Source organism: Moschus berezovskii, chromosome 9 (genome assembly GCF_049115385.1).
Source record: "Moschus berezovskii isolate FMDL1 chromosome 9, NW_MosBer_1.0, whole genome shotgun sequence".
NCBI lineage: Eukaryota > Metazoa > Chordata > Mammalia > Artiodactyla > Moschidae > Moschus > Moschus berezovskii.
Genome location: NC_142468.1, coordinates 41,147,295 through 41,168,061, shown reverse-complemented (window position 1 = coordinate 41,168,061; position 20,767 = coordinate 41,147,295). Strand labels below are relative to the sequence as shown.

The 20,767-nt window shown below is 40.7% G+C and overlaps 1 long non-coding RNA gene across 3 annotated transcripts in view; it reads right to left on the bottom strand.

Moving 5' to 3' along the window:
• LOC148776438 (uncharacterized) overlaps positions 1-20,767 on the bottom strand; it is a 572,377-nt gene that overhangs the window by 18,245 nt on the left and 533,365 nt on the right. Inside the window, exon 5 of one of the 3 annotated variants that reach the window (XR_016038189.1) lies at positions 15,027-15,113. The exons of the other annotated variants lie outside the window; for them this stretch is intronic. This is a non-coding gene — a long non-coding RNA (uncharacterized LOC148776438). Of the gene's footprint in view, positions 1-15,026; positions 15,114-20,767 lie in introns of those variants that run through there. 3 annotated transcript variants of the gene reach the window in all.

The following is a 20,767-nucleotide window of genomic DNA, read 5'->3' as shown; positions in this document are numbered from 1 at the left end:
TCCTTGTGATTTAGATTTTTATTTCTCTGATGATTGATGATGTTGAGTATTTTTTTTCACATATCTGTTGGTCATTTTTATATCTTCTTTGGAGAAATGTCTACTCAAGATCTTTGTCCATTTTAAAATCAGGTTCTCTGTCTTTTTGCTATTGAGATACATGTGTTCCTTGTATATTTTAGATATTAACACCCTGTCAGAGGTATATTTTGCATATATTTTCTTTTTCTATTATACCATCTAGCAATGGTCTGTACTGAGTCATCTGAGCAGTGGGCAAAGCTCCAACTTACCAATAAATATCTAAATTTTGATGTGAAAAGGTAACTTTCATTTATGCCATTGACCTCAGTTCTTTGAGGTAAGAACAGAAAGTCCTATATAAGATATGAAATTATGTGTAGGATTAAATAAAATATAAAAAATAAACTAATACCGAACCCAACACATAGAAAAGAATTAGTAAATCTTAGCGATTAGAACAATACTTAGGACTAAAAGGAAAGAGAAAGTGGGCTGGAATAGAAGTCAATACTTCACTACCTCACCTGAAACACTTTGCTGGTTACTAGCTCTGTGGTTTTGGCAAGTCTCTTCACTTACAAGTACCCATTTCCCTCAGTTGTAAAATGTGGACAATAGTATTTAGCACCATCATAGTTGGTGTAAGGATAAAATGAAACAATTTAGGTAGCACTTTCTGATACATAATATATCAATAAGAAAGAATAGAGAAAAATAGGAAGGAAGGAAGGGAAGGAGGGAGGGAGGAAATAAAAACATCTTAAAATCATAAAGCATTTTTTTAATGTCAGGGGCTAAGAAAGGGACTTCTGCTAGTCTGTTGCTGAGAAGCTGGGAACTTTACCTTCTTGACACAACTCAGCCACTGACTCATTGTTTGATGCTGAGGAAATCATCTGATCTCTAGATTACGATCTCAGTGGGTGTATATAATTTGTACTCTTCTGCCCTGTATCACTCCACTGGAGAAGATGACCTTGAGGTCCCCTTCAGCTCTAATTTTCTATGATAAAATTACATTCTCTGTGCCAGTGGCCCCTCTCCAATAAAAAGAAAATAGTGAAACCTTAGGCTAGTGAATGTGTCAAATGCTTTGAGATTTGCAGGAGAAAATTAATGTTCACAGGGTGGTTCTCGTTGAGAAAGGATACTCCCCATTTTCACACTCCCTTTTTCTACTGAGGCTTTTTTTATTTTAGTAGAATTATAATGCTTCTTTGCTGCTCTACAGCTTTCAAACATGGTGTGCTTTTGTGAAAAGTCTTTAATCATCTAATTTCTTACATTCTCTGTCTAAAAGCTACATTATGAGAATTGCTGGCAATTTAAGCTGTGCCTTTTATACTATTTCTTGGTTTTCAGAGAGATACAGATGTCGTCTTTCACAAGGAGCCAAACGCTGGATGTCTTTAGTGCGAATAAACTGTAAAGTGTATCTTGTTCAATTTTCTCAGTTAAGAACTGAAGCTCTGGGACCCAGAGAGGGAAGACATTGAAACTAAAGTCACACAGAAATGGACACCAAACTCTTGATTCTTAGTAACTATGACAAATTACATTTTCTAAAATGGCTACAGCTTATTATCCATTCCCACACGTGTGTCTGTAGTGTGAATTTTGCCACTTTCCCATTAAGATATGGAGGCTGATTCTTCTCCCTTTGAATCCGCTTGACCAATAGAATGCAGCAAAGTGACATGGCAAATTTGCAAGGCCAGGTTGTGAGAGATCTGAGCAGCTTCTACCTGAGCCTCTAGGGGCGCTCTACTGTGCCTCTAGGACCCAGTTCTAGTGTTGTGAGAAATCCAAACCACAAGGAGAGGCTATGCATAGGCTATGCAAGTCAATAGCCCCAGCTCAGCTCCCAGCCCGTGACCAATAACTACTTCTAGCCAAGAGTGTGAATCTTCTTGGATGTCCAGCTCAGCCAAACTTCACAAGACTGAAACCCCCCAGTTACCATCTGTGACTCCATGAGATACCCTAAGAGAGAAACACCCTATCTGGGTCCAGCCTAACCACAAATGAATATTTGTTTCAAGATTAAAGTTTTGGGGTGGTTTGTAATAGAGCAATTGAAATTTTAATGCTGCAAAATATAATTCAGATTATCTGAAATAGAATTCAGTTATAACATGCTGCTGCTGCTAAGTCACGTCAGTCGTGTCCGACTCTGTGTGACCCCATAGACGGGCAGCCCACCAGGCTCCCCCGTCCCTGGGATTCTCCAGGCTATGTTAGTTTCCTTCTCCAATAGTTATATAATAATTATATATATTATATAATAATAGTTATATATAATAATTATAATTAGCCCTCCATCCGGAGAAGGCAATGGCAAGCCACTCCAGTACTCTTGCCTGGACAATCCCATGGACAGAGGAGCCTGGTGGGCTACAGTCCATGGGGTTGCTACTAGTCAGACAAGACTGAGCGACTTCACTTTCACTTTTCACTTTCACACATTGGAGAAGGAAATGGCAACCCACTCCAGTGTTCTTGCCTGGAGAATCCCAGGGATGGCAGAGCCTGGTGGGCTGCCGTCTATGGGGTCACACAGAGTCGGACACGACTAAAGTGACTTAGCAGCAGCAGCCCTCCATCATTGCACAGAAAGTGATAGCCTATTTGAGTTTGACTGGAGGAACAACAACTCAATGTCAGAATTCCTGAAGTTGCACAGATTGTAACTTTCCATCTTTTGTCTGCATGGAAAACTTGAAATATTGGGCTATGTGTTCTTAAAAGTATCAGATCTCATAGAGCTTAATAAGAAAGAAATCAAGTATGGAGATGCCGAAGTACTTCGACATTTTCATGACCCCATAGACTGTAGCCCGCCAGGCTCCTCTGTCCATGGGATTCTCCAGGCAAGAATACTGTAGTGTGTTGCCATGCCCTCCTCCGGGGGACCTTCCTGACCCAGGAATTGAACCTGGGTCTCTTATGTTTTCTTTGTAGCCAGGTTCTTTACTGCTAGCATCACCTGGGAAGCCCAAAAGTTGCTTTAGGCAGGGTCTAACCAGGAAAACAAAACTACACTTTGTATTTAACATTGATGGAATTCAGAGCAGGGAATTTCTTCAACAGGGATTTGAAAAGCTGAGAGGTAGACTTCCCTGGCAGTCCAGGGGTTAAGATTCTGTGCTCCAAATGCATGGGACACACATCTGATCTGGTTGGGGAAGATCTCACATGCCCCATGGCATGGTCAAAAAAAAAAAAAAAGCATATGGAAAAGCTGAGAGGCTTAAACGGAATGGTGAGAAAACCTAACGATTAGCAAGAGAAGCTAATCACTACCAGGGCCACAGTGGAAGGCAAAAGAGGAGATAGTGTTGCTAGAGCCAGAATGCAGAATCATCCCATATCACCTGCAACACCATGGACCTGCCCTGCTGGAGCTGGAGCCCCAGGAAGACATGGCCGCTTCAGAGGGTCAGCCCAAGGCAGAAAGGCTTCTTCCTTCCTCCTGTGCCCCAAACTCTAGCCAGTGCCTCTCACTGGCTCAGAAACGCAGCCAGAAATCTATGATCCCAGGAACCAAGTGAACTCAAGCTGCAGGAGTCAGTTTCCCTATAGTACAGGGAAGAGCAGGGAAAGGGTTAGGAAACTCTGAGACAAATAAGCCCAGAACCACCGCAGAGGCCAGAGCTGGGAAGGGGAACAGAAAGACAGAAGGTGACTGACCCCTGACGATCACAGAATTGCCACACAAGATAAATATTGATTGCCTTGTAAGTTGCTATTTCCCCATGGACAGAGGAGCCTGGCAGGCTACAGTCCATAGGGTCACATAGCATTGGACACAACTGAATTAACTTAGCATGAAAGTTGTTATTTTGGAATTCTTCTTATATACAGCAAAACACAATGCTCAGTTTAGTTCAGTTCAGTCGCTCAGTTGTGTCCGACTCTTTGCGACCCCATGAATCACAGCACGCCAGGCCTCCCTGTCCATCACCAACTCCCAGAGTTCACTCAAACTCATGTCCACAGAGTCGGTGATGCCATCCAGCCATCTCATTCTCTGTTGTCCCCGTCTCCTCCCACCCCCAATCCCTCCTAGCATCAGACTCTTTTCCAGTGAGTCAACTCGTCGCATGAGGTGGCCAAAGTATTGGAGTTTCAGCTTTAGCATCAGTCCTTCCAATGAACACACAGGATTGATCTCCTCCAGAATGGACTGGTTGGATCTCCAGTCCAAGGGAATGCTAAGTGACATCAATTCTTCTTAGGGAGGGAGTATATTAGTTTTCTGTGGCTACAATAATAAAATACCACAGATGAGGGGGTCTTAAACATCAAAAATTTATTTTCCCACAGTTATGGAGGCTGGAAGTCCAAGATCAAGATGATGGCAGGTTTGGTTTCTCCTTGGCTTGCAGGGGGCTGCCTTTCTGCCCTGTCCTCATGGTATCTTTTCTCTGTGTCTGTACAACCTAGTGTCTCTCTGTGTGCCCCAGATATCTCCTCTTATAAAGACACCAGTTAGATTGGATTAGGACTCATCTGAATGACTTCATTTTAACTCAGTTACCTCTTTAAAGGCCTTATCTCCAAATAGTGTAACATCTGAGGTACTGGAGGCTAGGGGATCAACTTTCATTGTTGTTGTTTAGTTGTTAAGTAATGTCTGACTCTTTTGTGACTCATGAACTGTAACTGCCAGGCTCCTCTGTCCATGGGATTTCCCAGGCAAGAATACTAGAGTGGGTTGCTATTTCCTTCTCCAGGGGATCTTCCCCTACCCAGGGATCTAACCTGCAGCTCCTGCATTGGCAGCAGATTCTTTACCACTGAGTCACCTGGGAAGCTCATGAATTTTTAGGGGCACACAGTTCTGCCAATAGCAGTGGGTAAGGAGAAGAATCAGAAAACTGGAAAATTAAGTCAATTAAATTATATACACTAACTAGGAAATAACAGTGTTGATAATACCAAAAAGCAAAAAAAATCTAAGAAACATTTTTACATGGCTTTACTTTGGTCACCCCTTGATCGAACACCTCTTAATCCTGCTCTGTATTTTGCATTGTTGATATGCTGTTAGGTACTCAGCTTGTTTTATTTGCTTACGTGCAGGCCCACCATTAGTTTTTCACTTAGATCTCTGAGCCAGGAGATCTTCCAAGAGACCTAGAATTTGGCAGGTGCTAATTATTCACTAACCACCCCCCACCTCAACTAATAGGAATTTCAGCTTCTGCTGGTGAAGGGCTACAGATGCCCTGTGAATCTTCAATAAAAGGGCAGCTGCAAAACGGTGTTGTTTCCATAGCTTGCTCCTATGATTCAGTTCAGTTCACTTCAGTCGCTCAGTCGTGTCCGACTCTTTGCGACCCCATGAATCACAGCACGCCAGGCCTCCCTGTCCATCACCAACTCCTGGAGTTCACTCAAACTCATGTCCATCGAGTCGGTGATGCCATCCAGCCATCTCATTCTCTGTCGTCCCCGACTCCTCCCACCCCCAATCCTTCCTAGCATCAGACTCTCTTCCAGTGAGTCAACTTGATTAGCTCTACCTTAATCCTCATGTACATAGTTCCTTCTGAGACTACAAAAGCCCCAATCTTGTCCAGCTGCCATCCCTCCCCTTTAAGCTTGCTTTTGGCTGGATTGTGCTGCTTCTGAAGATGTATTATAATTTAGTGTTCTGGTTGAAAAGGCAAAGTCTAATCTGTGATCTGAAGTGATGATAAACAGAATCCTCATCCTACCAACCACCATGGCTACAAATAGGATGAGAGACAGCTGTGGCAGCCAGAACATCAGTGAAGGAGGCAAAGGTGACCCAGTAGGTGGGAATTTCAAGTTATCCTTTTTAAATCAAACAATAGTAAATTGATGATATTTTCATCATGAATCAAGCTTTCTCAAAACTGTGTTTTATTCAAGTAGAATCACAAGGATCTAACATGGCCCCAATGACTTCTGATGACAACAATGATGCAGACCAAGCAATCAGATGAACTTTCCACAACCTACTTTCCTTCCAACCCTTCCTTGTCACTCTCCTTTCTACTAGGAGAAAAAAACCAGGCTTGAGGATATTTCAGAGATTTGAAAATTACCCTTAAACTGATTTTTGAAATAGACACTGAGTTCTTATTTGGAAATGATTCTGCTGCCAAATTTTCCCAATTTCAAGGGGTCAAGCCAATATGTCTTGGTGACACTTTGCCCAGCAAAGGGTCCCGGGAGCCAGAGCTGGTTTGGTGTGGAGTTGGGGCTGTCCCGTAGGCTGCCAAGTGTGGTGGGAGAGCTACAGAGAGTGTTCGGGGGCAAAGTTAGATGAAACTGCCAAAAGGAGAAGATGCAAAGACTGAACCAAGTGAGAGACAGAGATGTTACCAAAAATCGAGCTTGAGAAAGCATCTCACTGAGGGCCCAGCCCAAAGACGTATCCAAAGGGAAGGAAGCACTGCACTGCTTCTCCCAAGGAGACATCTATACACTACGCCTGCCAATTTTCCTATGTGGACAGAAGGGCATTTTTGCAGGCATCGGGTTAGTTTGGAAATTAGAAATCAACTCCTTGGTTTCTTTTTGTTCTCTTTCTTCTCCCAATTATCCTGGTGCTCATTTCCGCACCCCCACCCCCCCACATCAAGATTGCTGGGAGAAATATCAATAATCTCAGATATGCAGATGACACTACCCTTATGGCAGAAAGTGAAGAGGAACTCAAAAGCCTCTTGATGAAAGTGAAAGAGGAGAGTGAAAAGGTTGGCTTGAAGCTCAACATTCAGAAAACAAAGATCATGGCATCTGGTCCCATCACTTCATGGGAAATAGATGGAAAAACAGTGGAAACAGTGTCAGACTTTATTTTTTTGGGCTCCAAAATCACTGCGGATGCTGATTGCAGCCATGAAATTAAAAGACGCTTGCTCCTTGGAAGGAAAGTTATGACCAACCTTGATAATATATTAAAAAGCAGAGACATTACTTTGCCAACCAAGGTCCATCTAGTCAAGGCTATGGTTTTTCCCGTGGTCATGTATGGATGTGAGAGTTGGACTGTGAAGAAGGCTGATCGCCGAAGAATTGATGCTTTTGAACTGTGGTGTTGGAGAAGACTCTTGAGAGTCCCTTGGACTGCAAGGAGATCCAACCAGTCCATTCTAAGGGAGATCGATCCTGGGTGTTCATTGGAGGGACTGATGCTGAAGCTGAAACTGCAATACTTTGGCCACCTCATGCAACGAGTTGACTCACTGGAAAAGACTCTGATGCTGGGAAAGGTTGGGGGCGGGAGAAGAAGGGGACGACCAAGAATGAGATGGCTGGATGGCATCACCGACTCTGTGGACATGAGTTTGAGTGAGCTCCGGGAGTTGGTGATGGACAGGGAGGCCTGGCGTGCTGTGATTCATGGGGTCGCGGAGAGTCAGACACGACTGAGCGACTGAACTGAACTGAACCCCCGCCACATCCTCACATAACAGCTCTCCTTCCTTTCTCTACAGCATCATGGCAAGTTCCTGAGAAGAGCTGGCTTTGTCCCATAGTATTGGGCTAGTTTTCAGCTGATTATGAAGCTCACAGTGTTGCCATTGCATCAAAACGACAAACTTTCCTGCAAACCTTATCCTGGGATTGAATGTGACATCTCCCGCTGAATGCTTTCTGGACCAGCCCAGTGGTTGTGTGACAGGAGTGCAGGCACCATTCCCAGATGTGGATTCTGGTAGATAGCCATTTGAAAGCAGAGGTTAAGTTGCAGAGGGAAAAGGGGAGGGGGAGGGGGTGTTCTCTGCTCCTGTTGATTTCTGTCAGATTTCAGTGAAGGTTTGTGAAGAGATAATTGTGTTATATTTTCTCATCTTTCGTAGCCTAGTGGTTTCTGTATAATTATATATGCCCGAGCTTAATATTATTTCAGAAAGGAGAAAAGTATACATCAGATTTTTAGCCTCAGGCTTCTTATGATTGGGTACAAATTTTATTCTTATAAATAATTTGGTTCTTTTTTTTCCCTTCACAAAGAGTAATCGTGGGGATGTGGCTCAAATGGGTATCTGGCCACTGGGGGATCTTTTAGGGGTAGGAAAGAGTGCTAGACTAGGGGCATAGCTGTTTAGGACCTGATGAAACACACAGAAGTAGTACTTTTCTGTTCTCAACAGCAACCAGAAGGACAATGGATCTTTCTGTCTCTGGCATCAGAAACTAAAGGAGTTGTCTTGCAATACAAAGCTCATTTGAAAAAGTTCCTTGCTTTTCTGATAACCCAACTGATTCGTTAAAACTGTAGGAACATTTCCCAATGTCATTTAATTTTTGCCACTTACATTATTAATGTGATTAAATATTATTAGGTCATATTTATTATGTTGCACTGAATTATTCTGATAATTATTAATACACTGCCTACAGTGGGTAAATAAAAAGAAGCAACTCAGGTTGAGTGACATTTTCATATCGACCTTATATAATTATCATTATTTAACCAGAAAGAGAAGCTGATGCAATTAGGAAAATAAAACCTAGTCCAAATGCTTTTATTGAAATCATTAACACATGTACTCACAATTGCCAATAAACATTTTAATACAACTTGGTAATAGAATAAATTATATCAGTAATGTAATTATTTCAAGTTAATTAAAGTATTATTGGCATATACTTTTTTTAAAACTCAAGATATAACTCTATGTTTCTATTTCCACTACTTTGAGGGTTCCAATTTCCATGTGGTTGACTTTTACATAGATCTTGGATTTTGCCTTCTCTCATAATTGCTGGGGGTCTACAAATAGAGTGGCTTCCCAGGTGGCACTAGTGGTGAAGAACCTGCCTGCCAATGCAAGAGATGTAAGAGACGTGGGTTTGATCCCTGGATCAGGAAGATCCCCTGGAGGAGGGCATGGCAACCCACTCCAGTATTCTTGCATGGAGAATCCCATGGACAGAGGTGCCTAATGGGCTATAGTCCATAGGGTCACAAAGAGTCAGTCATGACGGAATCACTTAGCATGCACCGAGAGTCAATAGAGTATTGGCATTCCTCGCAATACTTCACTTTCTAAGAGTCAGTTTTTGATACGTAAACTACAAATGATCAGAAAAGCCATTTCTCACTGTTGTTTTCTCTGTCCAGTGTGATGAGTTGAGGCATGTAAAATGCTCAGCAGCACAGCAGAGTGGTTAAGAGTTCAGACTGTGGAGCCAGGCTACCTGGTTTTGAGTCCAGACTTTCTGTGTGACCTTTGGCAAGTCACTTAACCTCTCTTACTTTGGTTCCTTCCTTTGTAAAGTGAAAGTGAAGTCGCTCAGTTGTGTCTGACTTTGCCACCCCATGGACTGTAGCCTACCAGGCGCCTCCTGTCCATGGGATTTTCCAGGCAAGAATACTGCAGTGGGTTGTCATTTCCTTCTCCAGGAGTTCTTCCCAACCCAGGGATTGAAGCTGGGTCTCCTGCATTGTAGGCAGACCCTTTACTGTCTGAGCCACCAAGAAATCCTTTATAAAAGGGAGATAAAAATATCACATAGAAATATTATAAAGGATTATATGTGATAATAATATCACATAGGGATTTATTTAAAAGTCTTCCATGAATTCATACAGGTAGCATTTCTAGAACAGTGTCTGGCACATAGGACTCCAGTGTAAATGTTCGCTATTAGTAGCAGACTACCTGGCATGCAGTAAATGCTCAAATAATAGTAGTAGTTATTTTTACAAACATATCCACATATGTTTGTCCATAAAGCAGGATGTCTCAACTCCCTATTCCACTGTAAGCACTAGTATTTTATTCGTCTCTACTCGTTTTCCCTCTTTTTGCCCTTATATCGATCCAGTTACCAAGCTGTATAGCTTCTTCTTTCACATCTCTTCAATTCCATTTTATTGCTACCACCACCAGGTTTTCAAACTTAAAATATTGTAATAGTCTCTGAACTTCTACTCTTGCTTCCATTCTTCTCCAATTTCAATCCATCCTTTGTGGCAGTAAAAGACATGTTTTTGCTGCTCACTTACTACTTGCATCCCCACTGTCTGGATTCCTTACTTGGTCAACCCAAGCTTTCCATCCCTGAAGTGCTGAAGTGTTAGTCGCTCAGTTGTGTCTGACTTTTTACAACCCCATGGACTGGGGCTCACCAGGCTCTTCTGTCCATGGGATTCTCCAGGCAAGAGTACTGGAAAGTGGGTTGCCATTTCCTTCTCCATCCCTCAGCCTCAAATATATTATTCCTTCTATTACCCAGTACTCCAACAGGACTGATCTGTTCCTTGTACTTCCCAAAGCTATGATCACTTTTCTTCTGTCTGAAGTCCCCCTACCTACCCATTCAACCCTACCTGCTCCCCTGCTTAAGTTTCTCTTTCTAGTTCTCAAAAGTTTCTCATTCGGCCATTTCCTGTGGATTGCATCTATACCTCTATAAACACTTGCTATAGGAATAAATAGTGTATTGCATTCTTTTATAACTTGACTTGTGCCCACATTTACATACACCCTTGAGAGTATGGGTCACTACTGACAGTTCTCTTGTATACCCTATATTGCCTAGTATAGTGAGAAGCCAAATGATAGGTATTCTTAAAATTCTTGGAACAGCTATTATATCTAGCCAAAACTATTCAGTTTCATTTTTCAACTCAATTCAGCAGCTTTTTCTAGTTCTTATGCACTGTGTATAATGAGATTTGCTTTGAGTTATCAACACTGCAGGGAAATGTTTAAATTAGAAGAGAAAAACTCATCAACAATTTCTTTGAAAATGGAATAAAAACATAAGGGTACTTTTTTCTATGTTCTGTTATCAAAATATAATCTAAATCCAAAGCTATCATCTTGACAAAAGCCATTGTTTTCTCAGGAATGCTAACTTGGTTTACTAAATGTACTTACTGAAAGTAATTAAATGGTAACCAAAATTCTTATAAAATACTGCTGTATAATATTTCTCATTACAAAAAAAAATAGGAATGGCTATTGCTGGGTAACTAACACAACAGGAGGAAAAAGCAGATATCTACAAGGAAAGTACTGGATATGGGAATTTAATAGCAGCCCTTTAAAAACAAGTGAAAGAAAAGGAGCTGGCTGGGTTCCTAGGTGCTGAAGAGTGTATGTTCGTCTAGGAAGGATGCACTGGAGATTCCTTTTCTTCTTCAGCTCCTTCATCGTTTTCATCCCTTAGAAGATTTTTCTTACACTCATTACAAGAATAGAAAACTTTCTGAGCATTGTTTCAAGGGAGTGTAGTGATAGGAAGACATCACTGAAGCATAGCTTCCTTAGATGGCTTTCTACTGTGCACTGGCCAAGACTCCCCAGGAGCCTTCCCCTTGGTTCTTCAGTAAGGCACTTTGCTAACCAAGCAAGAACCGACACCCAGAAACTGTACCCTTCTCACTCAAGACACTTCGTAAAATATAGTTGTTTCTCGAGTAACAGACCATGTTCCTGGTGCTGGGGTTAGCACCTGGGTGTGTAAGACAAACGGAGATGTGGACAGCTCACAGAGAAGTGAGTGTGACAGACCCTTGGCAGGTGTTCACAGTGTAACATAGAGAATATTTTGCAAAAGTGTTTATGGAAGGTTAGGAGAGTACAGAGAAGGATTGACGAAGTCTAGTCTTGTTTCCTGATGTTCAAGAAGAGAGAGGGCTACACTCCAGGAATGCTTTGCAGTGATTGTGCTATTTGAACAAGATCTTGAAAGATGGCAGAAATTTCTCAAGGTGGAGAATTGCTAGGGACACTTCAGACAAAGGTGACATGTCCAAAGATACTCAACAAGGAAAAGAACTCGATGTGGTCTGGGGAACCAAGCAAAAATGAGAACTAGTGCAAACTCATTGGCTAGCACATGCCAGGTAGTTGTTTCACAAGAGCAGCGAGTAAAACTTACAATTACTTATGATAACGATATAATTCCTATATTCTGGAAGAAGAGAGGCTGGAAACAGCTGCCGAATGTTAGAGCTAGGACTCAAGTCCAGGTCAGACCCTGCGGCAGTTTGTTCTACACCACGTAGAACAGAACGTGATGAAACACAGATGCGAGTATCCGCAGGAAAGGAAGAAAGATGTCCTTTTCTCTGAAATAACTGAAAAGGAAAGGCCAGATACAGGCACTGGAGGAAAAGGACTTTGATGGGGGAATTGACAGACATATGTGAAATGAGAGTCTGGGTCATCTTTTGATAGTAAAAGAAGCAAGGCTTAGGGTGAGAGAGTGAGAAGAGTTCTGAAGAGTAGCCCTGGGAATGAGAAAGGCAGTGTCCAAACTGTCAAGGCAGGAATGGCTGATGCCCAAGGAAGTGAGGGGCTTGGAGTCCTAGGACAGGAAACCAAGGGAGGGTGACCCTTGTTCAGCCATTCATTTATTTGACTAACAGGTAATAAACATGTACCATATGCTAGGCATTGGGCTAGGCTCTGACGAGACAGAGAATAAGAAAAGGAGCCCTGCCCTTAGGAACTTACAGCTGATTAAGAGGATACAGGCTTATAATCTATCAAGTACGAGTTACAGATGCTAGAATCAAGGTGTATATATGAATAATGGGGAGAGAAAGGGTATTGGGAAGGAGTTCAAAAGATGGTGCTTTTAAAAAGTCTTTGTTCTGAGGAGCTCTGTGCCCAAAGAATCAGGGAAAGAATGGCCTGACTGCTCTGTCCAACATATTTTCAAACCACCCAGAAAAGGGAAAGGCAGAAAGATACAGGTGAAATCGGCACAACATTATAGATCAACCACACTTCAATAATGTTTAAAACAAAGAAAGATGTAAATGAGGCCAAAGGTAGCAAAATAACAGTTGGTGAATCTATATGGATGTTCATTGTAATAGTCTCCAAATTTTCCGTATGTTTGAATATTTTTTTCATAAGAAGGAGTGGGAATTACCTGGAAGTCCAGTGGTTAGGACTCTGTGCTTTCACTGCCAAGGGCCTGGGTTCAATCCCTGGTCGAGGAACTAAGATCCTTTAAGCCATGCAGCACAGCGAGAATGGAGCTGATTGTGAGTAGGTGAAGGCGAGGGTGGAGGGAAAGTTGAAGATGCAAGAGTTCTCCAGCAGAGGAATAGCATGGAGGCAAAACTCTGCGTGGGTTAGAACTGAAGGAAGAGCATTCAGAAAGGGTAGCACCTCAGTGCAAAGTGTGGAAGTTGGGAGAGATGAAGCTGCAGTGGCAGAAAGAGGCTGGCTATGGTAAGGAAGAGGAAACTATTCATTAGGTCTAGGAACAATGATATTAAGGTGTTTATTGGAAGAGACTGTTGCTTCCCAATCTTCAGAGGGTCTCACTCTGCAGGTTCAAATAAGCTTTTGGTTTCTTGAAGTGGATCATGCAGAGAGAGGTAGATGGAAGGCAGGGAGGCATTTATCTCATTGATTTTGTAATTTCTGAGATGTATGAAACCAGAGAAAGCAGCCAGACACAGAATAGAGCCTATATATTACCCAGCTCTTTATACATAAGCTGTTGGAATAGCGTATATGTTATAAACAGCAGGGTGGGAATTAGTTGGCCAAGACCAGGCTGGAATAGGTCTGGCTTCATTTCAGTTTAACAATCTCCAGTATTAGATCAACAAGATGTTTATAGTATGACACAGAACAAACTGACCCAAGTTATTTCAGAGCCATTAATACTGTGCCTTGTTTTAGATTACTGTTTTTACAGAATATATTCCAAAGTACAAGGTATATCAAAGGGGAAATAAAATCACTTTGGAGTGGGCTTGGAGATAAAGAAATACTGCACAGTAGTAATATTAAGGCTTTAATTTTTCCAAAACAAATTACATGAACATTTTAATTAATTGCATATATTAAGATTTTTAAGCAGAGAAGACTATTTAAAATGTCAGAACAGAAACAGGAATAAAAACGAGAAGGCAGAACCCTCCTACCAGGGAGCCTGCCCAACTAGGTCCCCAGAACCTGGATACCTCCCTCAGTGTCACAATTTATGGAACCATCTGGGTTTTCATGGGGCCCAATCTGATCTTCGTGTAGCTTTTTAGGAAGCATGAGGCCTGATGCTCTAGAGAATGCTTATAGCTCCACACAAAATTTGATTATGCTGTACTTGAGTAATTTTTTTTTTTACCTATTTGTTTTATAAACTATTTATTCCATATTGGAGTATAGTCAATTAACAATGTTGAGATAGTTTCAGGCGGACAACCCAGGGTGAACAAACAGTGAAAACCCAGCAGTGAAAACTCAGTCATATATATACATGGGTATATGTTTGAAGAGCATTTTTAAATACCTCCCAGTGTTCTGTACAACCATTCAGGGCTTCAGAGAATCAAAACTTCAGAATGACAATTTCATTAATGATGACAAGGCTGATAAATTATTCTTGATTTTAACAAATCACCCAAGATACAGTGTCATAATGCAACTCTTTGATTATGCAGGCAGATAGTGGGCTTCAGGAATTAGGAGAGAGCACAGTGGGGATGGCTTGGTTTTACTCCAGGATTTTTGGTGCTTCAGTTGGAAAGACCTGAAGGCTGGGGTTGACTGAACAGCTGGTACCGAAATAATCTGGAGGCTTCTTCACTCCCATGTTGGATAACCAGGCTGCAGTGACTCCAAGGCTGAGCTCAGTTGGGATTGCTGATTGGACTGCCTGGAAGTGGCCTCTCTATGTGGCTTGGGCTCTCTTCCAGGATGGCAGCCTCACGGTAGCTGGACATCCTACGTGGCAGTTTGTTTAGGGCCATACAGGACCAGGTAAGGGTCACAATGATGGAGATGATGCAAAATGCATTCACATTGTAAAGTTTCATTTGCTAATTGTAGAGACTAGAGAGCAAGAACCAAAAAGAGCAGGTGATTCTTACAAGTGGGACATAGTGGGAGTAATTTAGCTGCATTTTGATAACTCTAAGGAAAAAAAAATTCTATGAGAGCAGAAAATAATCACTACTGTATTCTGTACTGTATTGTACTCTGCCTACTAAGGGTTGTGAATACTTATGATCCGTGTCTCTGTATTGCTCCCCCTACACAGTTCTGCCTTTGGAAAGATGTCACAAATACACAGTACTTGCCTTGTTTGAAAGCATTCTCTTAGGTGCAGCCTCCCCAATTCTCCTAAATGAAAATAAAAGAGTTGGTGACTAAGCATGGGATTATCCCTTAAATGTCATAAATTTGCCCCAGCCAGGTTGGTGCTAAATATAATTCCTAGTACAATTACTCAACAGGAGTAAAATAGGGGTTTTTCTTAGGGCACTGGCCTTGCCATTACATACAGAGACATGTCTGGGCCCAACTTCCTGAAGGAGGATGACAATTCTATTTCCTGTTTTCTTTCACAGTACTCTCATAATGGAGTGAAGATGCAAACGTTGTTAGAACAGGACTTTCAAGCAGGAACTGGTAAACAAAAGCATTTTTGTAAGTTTAGAAAAAGGTGTCATATACAATTTTGTTTAACTGCTGGCTGAAAATTTTACTATGCAAGTTTTAGAAACCTGAATTCTCATGCTACTGGGACCATCCAAGAATTAGTAACAGCATCTTGATTTTAGGACAGCATTGTTTTCACACTCTAAAAACTGGGACACATGATCCAACAATAGGAAGAACTCTGGAACTCTGAATTTTTTTTGGATACTCTTGGCTGTATTATTGCCAAATTTAATTCCTTAAGGCTGTTTCTTCATCTGTAAAAATGTAAGTCTTAAAACTGATTTAATGCTGACTAGTTAAACTCTTCTAGTCACTAAAGGTAAACATTTATTTAAAAAGGCTGAAAAGTTTGGCCACATCCTCTCTCGAACATCTTGCTCTTTGTCCACCTGCTGTTCTGTCTTGTTGAAAAGCTGAGAAGATGGGAGAAAGGTTGGGCAGGAAAAGCAGGAAATGAAACACCAAAACATGAACAGGAGAAAAGGCAGAATGGATAGAATGGGAAGATGGAATGCAGTACCTTATAACACAAGAGCAGTGGAGATGATCTAAAGCCACGTATAGAGTGGAGAAGAATTTTCCTTTGACCCTCCATTCTTCCTACTCAAGGGCTGAGAATATCAAGAATAATTCATAAACACAATTTAAATTGAAAAGTCAAATACAAACCACACCTAGTCAATGGACATTTGCTATGGATAGCAGAGAAAGAAATGAACTTATGAAGTATAAAGTGGCTCTGAGAGGAGAAAGGATCTTCTACGTGACACTCAGCCTGGGAATTTTTCCCTACTTCCCTCACTGCCCAGTAAAGCTGGGGAGGTGAATACAGTCCTTCCATGGTAACAGCATTTCTGTAGCAGCCATGGTTGCAGATGTCGACTGAAACTGCCCAGCATTTGCATCTATCTGTCCAATCCGTGCAAATGCTGTGAACAGCATAAAAAGTTGACTGGTAAAACCCAACTCTAGAGTTTTAAAAAATCACAAAGAAAATGTTTGTAAACTTTGCAATTAGCTGTTCAGTTCTGACCCTAGGAAGTGGCTAATTGCTACAGACTGGTGAGGTTCAAGTGAAGAGGACAGAAGCAGTGAAAACTGGACACAGAGGAAAAGGGAAATGAAAAGCAGGACCAAGAAGGGATCTCATTTCTCCTAAGGAGAGACATCTCATTTCTTCCTAAGGAAGCGACTTCACAGAGATGCTAAAAGATCTGCCCAGGGTCACTTCCTATTGAGGAGGGATTATTAGATCCCTGGTACAAATTACAGTTACATCAGTATGGTATTTGTTTTTGAATATTTTATGGCTGTGCGTGTATGCTCAGTTGCTAAGTTGTGTCTGATTTTTTGTGACCCCATGGACTGTAGCCCACCAGGCTCTCTCTTCATGGGATTTCCCAGGCAAGAATACTGGAGTGGGTTGCCATTTCTTTCTCCAGGGGATCTTCCCAACCTGAGGATCAAACCCATGTCTCCTGGATTGCAGGTAGGTTTTTTTTTTTTTAACCACTGAGCTGCTAGGGAAGCCCCATTTTATGGATGTAATACATGATAAACTGTTCAGTTCATGTCATAGTTCTGATTTAGATCTTAAATAACTATTTTATTGCCTTTTTTAAGTTAAGAAGTCTTCTTAATTGGAATCACTGCTCCCTAGAATTTTGTCTGGCACATGTAGTAGGAGCTCACTAGATATTCTATAAACAGAACTCAGCTGTAATATAGAGAAATCTTCAAAAAGTACTCAATCAGAGCAAATTCCTCTGTAGTTGTATATACATTTGTAAGGCATAAGTTAAGCACTTTATAAATGTAAAATGAGTGTCACCATTTTATGTCTGTGTGTATGTGGGTATAAAGGTATGTCAGTTGAGAGGGACTAACTATTAATAAGTAATATCTGCTGTAGATATAATACCTTGTATTGAACATTGTTTTGTTTTGAGGCTCTATTAACGTATCCAGTGTTACCTGCCTTCAGATTTGTTCTAACACTGATTTCTAGATTTTTTTATTCATAAGAAAAATATCTACTTGGCCAAGATGAAGAAGTCTGACACAATAAATATGAACAGACCCAGAAGTCTAAGGAATTCAGCTTCTGATCCCATGAATGTTCCTTATAGTCTGGGCATCCATGGGCAATTTGATTTGTGGAGCTGGATCTCCCAACGAGACAGCTGGGTTAGACGAGTTTCAATATCATATCTGTGTGCCTAGATTTTTGTGAAGGACAGTTGAATTTTCAAACTTTTTTATTTCTCTTCTCACATCCACTGCTAGAACATCTGGAAAACTCAGCAGTTCATTTTTCAAATTACATTTCACAGGCTGTCTTGAATTCAAAGAAGCACCAAGATCTTTTGATGGATCTTGTTTCAGAATTTGGGTGAAGAATGATCCCTGTATTCCAGGTGCTCCCTTCCTGTGACACCAAGTCTTACAGGTTTTTATTTCTGGACGCCAGAAGGTCCATCACTGGTTTACATGAAAAGGTCTCTTTTCAAAGCTCCTGACCCCATTACTACTGTGGAAACAAAATAAAGCAAAATCCTGAATCTAGTGCTTCAGACATCAATCCAGGATTAATTCAGGATCAGGAAATAAGATAATTCAGTTTTAGTGACACTGTATTGAGTCAGAATAAACAGTTCACTGGTCAGAGGACCGAAAGATTTCAAGTACCTTGCTAGCTGGAACAAAGTAATTTTCCCTTGCTGAACACGCTTGGCCTTTTTCAAAGTGAACAATGTTCTTGCAGCATTCCTTCTAGGAATTGTTAGTGTCGGTGTAATCTCTAAAGCTCCCAGCTACACACAAAATTAAAGGAAGTGGTGTTTGTTTGGGTGCCTACATTGTATCAGGCACTACTAAATACCTTACGCATGTTACTTCATCTGATCATCAAAATTTCTTTAAAATATATGATGAGTACTTCACTCTGATCTTCGAGGGCTTCTGGAGTCTGATCTCAATTTACTTTTTGAGTCTACTTCTCCCCGACATATAACATAGGGCTGTTTCATCCTGACTGAACTATTTGCCATTCCCCAAATATATGCACCCTTGACTTTTCATATCTATGACTGTTACTCTGTATGAGTCAATGTATCTCTCTGTGAACAATAACCACTTACTTTGAGCTTCATCTTCTCTCTCACAACTGAAGCCTGCAATCTAGGTGAATGCCATCTGCTTAAAAAATGTTTTGTGTTCTGCTCAACTCAACGCTGTGTTCCATTCAACTCAAAATATATGTATTGAGTTGAACTGAATTCATATATTGTCTATTTAAAATACAAGTTTGAAAGAAATGAACTCCTAAGAAGTGATGTAAATATGTAAACATAGAGAATGCCTATTGGGAAAGGCTATTGCTGAAATGTATTTGGATGCATTTTGGGTTCTGATAGAGACAAAGGAAGGTACATTTTAAGAAGGATGCACAAAGAGTGATGAGCTAATACCTGAATTTTCTGGTCTTTCTAATTTTATAATGCTGTCATTCACAGGTAAAACAGAAACAAATCCTATTTCATAAAGACTTGGCTAATCTTAAATTTCACTGGTTCATTCAAAGAGAATGATAGAATCACAGAGATGATTTGAACTTTCATTCTGATGTAGAAGTCTTGCTGCTCTGGAAGATGGTACTTAAAAGACTGTGATAACACAGCACAATCACACGTAGATTACTATGATTGCCTGTGAGAGGGAGATTGGGGGTAATACTACTGCTCCAACACTGCAGCTCTTTTGAACTCACAGCATTGAAGACACCGCAACTTGTCTTTTTCCCAAACTCCTAGACACACACTTGTTCACTCTAACATACAACCACTCTGGCTCTTCTTGTGCTTCCAAGGTGAAGCAAGTCAGATACATATGTGTGATCTGCATACCACATTTGAAGTCTGTAGTGACTAGCTAGGAAGGGGGCTCAGGTCAATTTATTGCCAGTGTTAGGAATATCAAATAATAAAATGAAAAAGCACCTGAGTACTTTCAACCATGATTTGTGCAAGACTCCTGGGATGAATTGTCCAATTGGGACAAGAATTGTGTTTGAATAACAAAATTCTGTATTTGCATCATTAAAAATCTTTTTGCTTTATTTTAGGGATGTGGGTTCTAACTCTACTCCTGCCTGAACTTTTGACACTTAGAGCAAAATCTCTCTGTAACTAGGCAACGTGGCTTTTGTTTGCACAAAAGGACTCCAGCATCACCTTCTCAGGACACAAACTGGTCATTATTCTTCTTGGACGCACAAGCATTATTACCTTCAAAGTCTCCATTTTCCCACAGAGCCAGAGCTTCAGTTCCTCTGTTCACTTCCTGGAATGAGCTTTTCACTAATACTGCTTTTCTCTCTGAGTTCCTCCCTTCAGGAGAGAATGTAAGAAGCCAGCTCTTCATGCAGTTTCCATAGCTTCACCCTTCACCCAGAAAATCTTAAGGACTGTAGATTTAGCAGGGCAGTGCCAAGGTGTTGACACCAAAAATGGATTTAGAAAATCTTAATTTAGTCTGGTAGGCAGAGATTACACCATCAGTATTTTCATCATCATCAATTTTGATTTCATTTTTGTTTAAGTGGGGAAAAAAGATGTAAAAGAATCTAAAAAAGGAGCCATGTAAAATAGCCCATCTCAAAAACAGAGTCAAGTTCAATCTTCATACACATCTCTTATGAAAGTTTCCCAGGGGAAGAGCATATTGGAAATTTCATGGAGGAGGGAAGGAGCCTGTCAGGTAAATGTTCCTTTAAGAAATGTACAAGGTTGAAACTGGCATCTAAAGTGGATTAAGAAAGAAAATCTACTTTTCTTTTACTTGGTTTCCTAAGGAAATAAAGTAAATACGAAAAAGAATATATCTGTCACTGGGAGTACAAAACGGACTGGCTCTCCTTTGCTCTGAGAAAACATTTGGCAAATGATACTGTGTTTCTTTCTCCAAAACCTGACTTTATTAACAGATGAAAACAGCAGACTCTGATTGCTTTTCAAATTATTTAAATTTGCATTTGAAAACATGAGTTCCTGTAAACTGTCCAAACAAGTGTAAAGAAATATAGTGAAAAATCAACTCTTCAAGATCTTCAGGAAGTTTGTAAAACGATACAGAAAAATACCATTTGTAACATCAAAACTAGTTTTTAAATAAATTATATATTTTACTTGAAAAAGCAACATATGTATATGGCAAAAATTCAAATATTATATAAAACTATCCCATCAAAATAATTTTTCTCCACTCCCCAGTTACTGGGTCCACTTTATATATTTACATATTGATCTATCCCATTTTCAAAAAAAACTACAAAC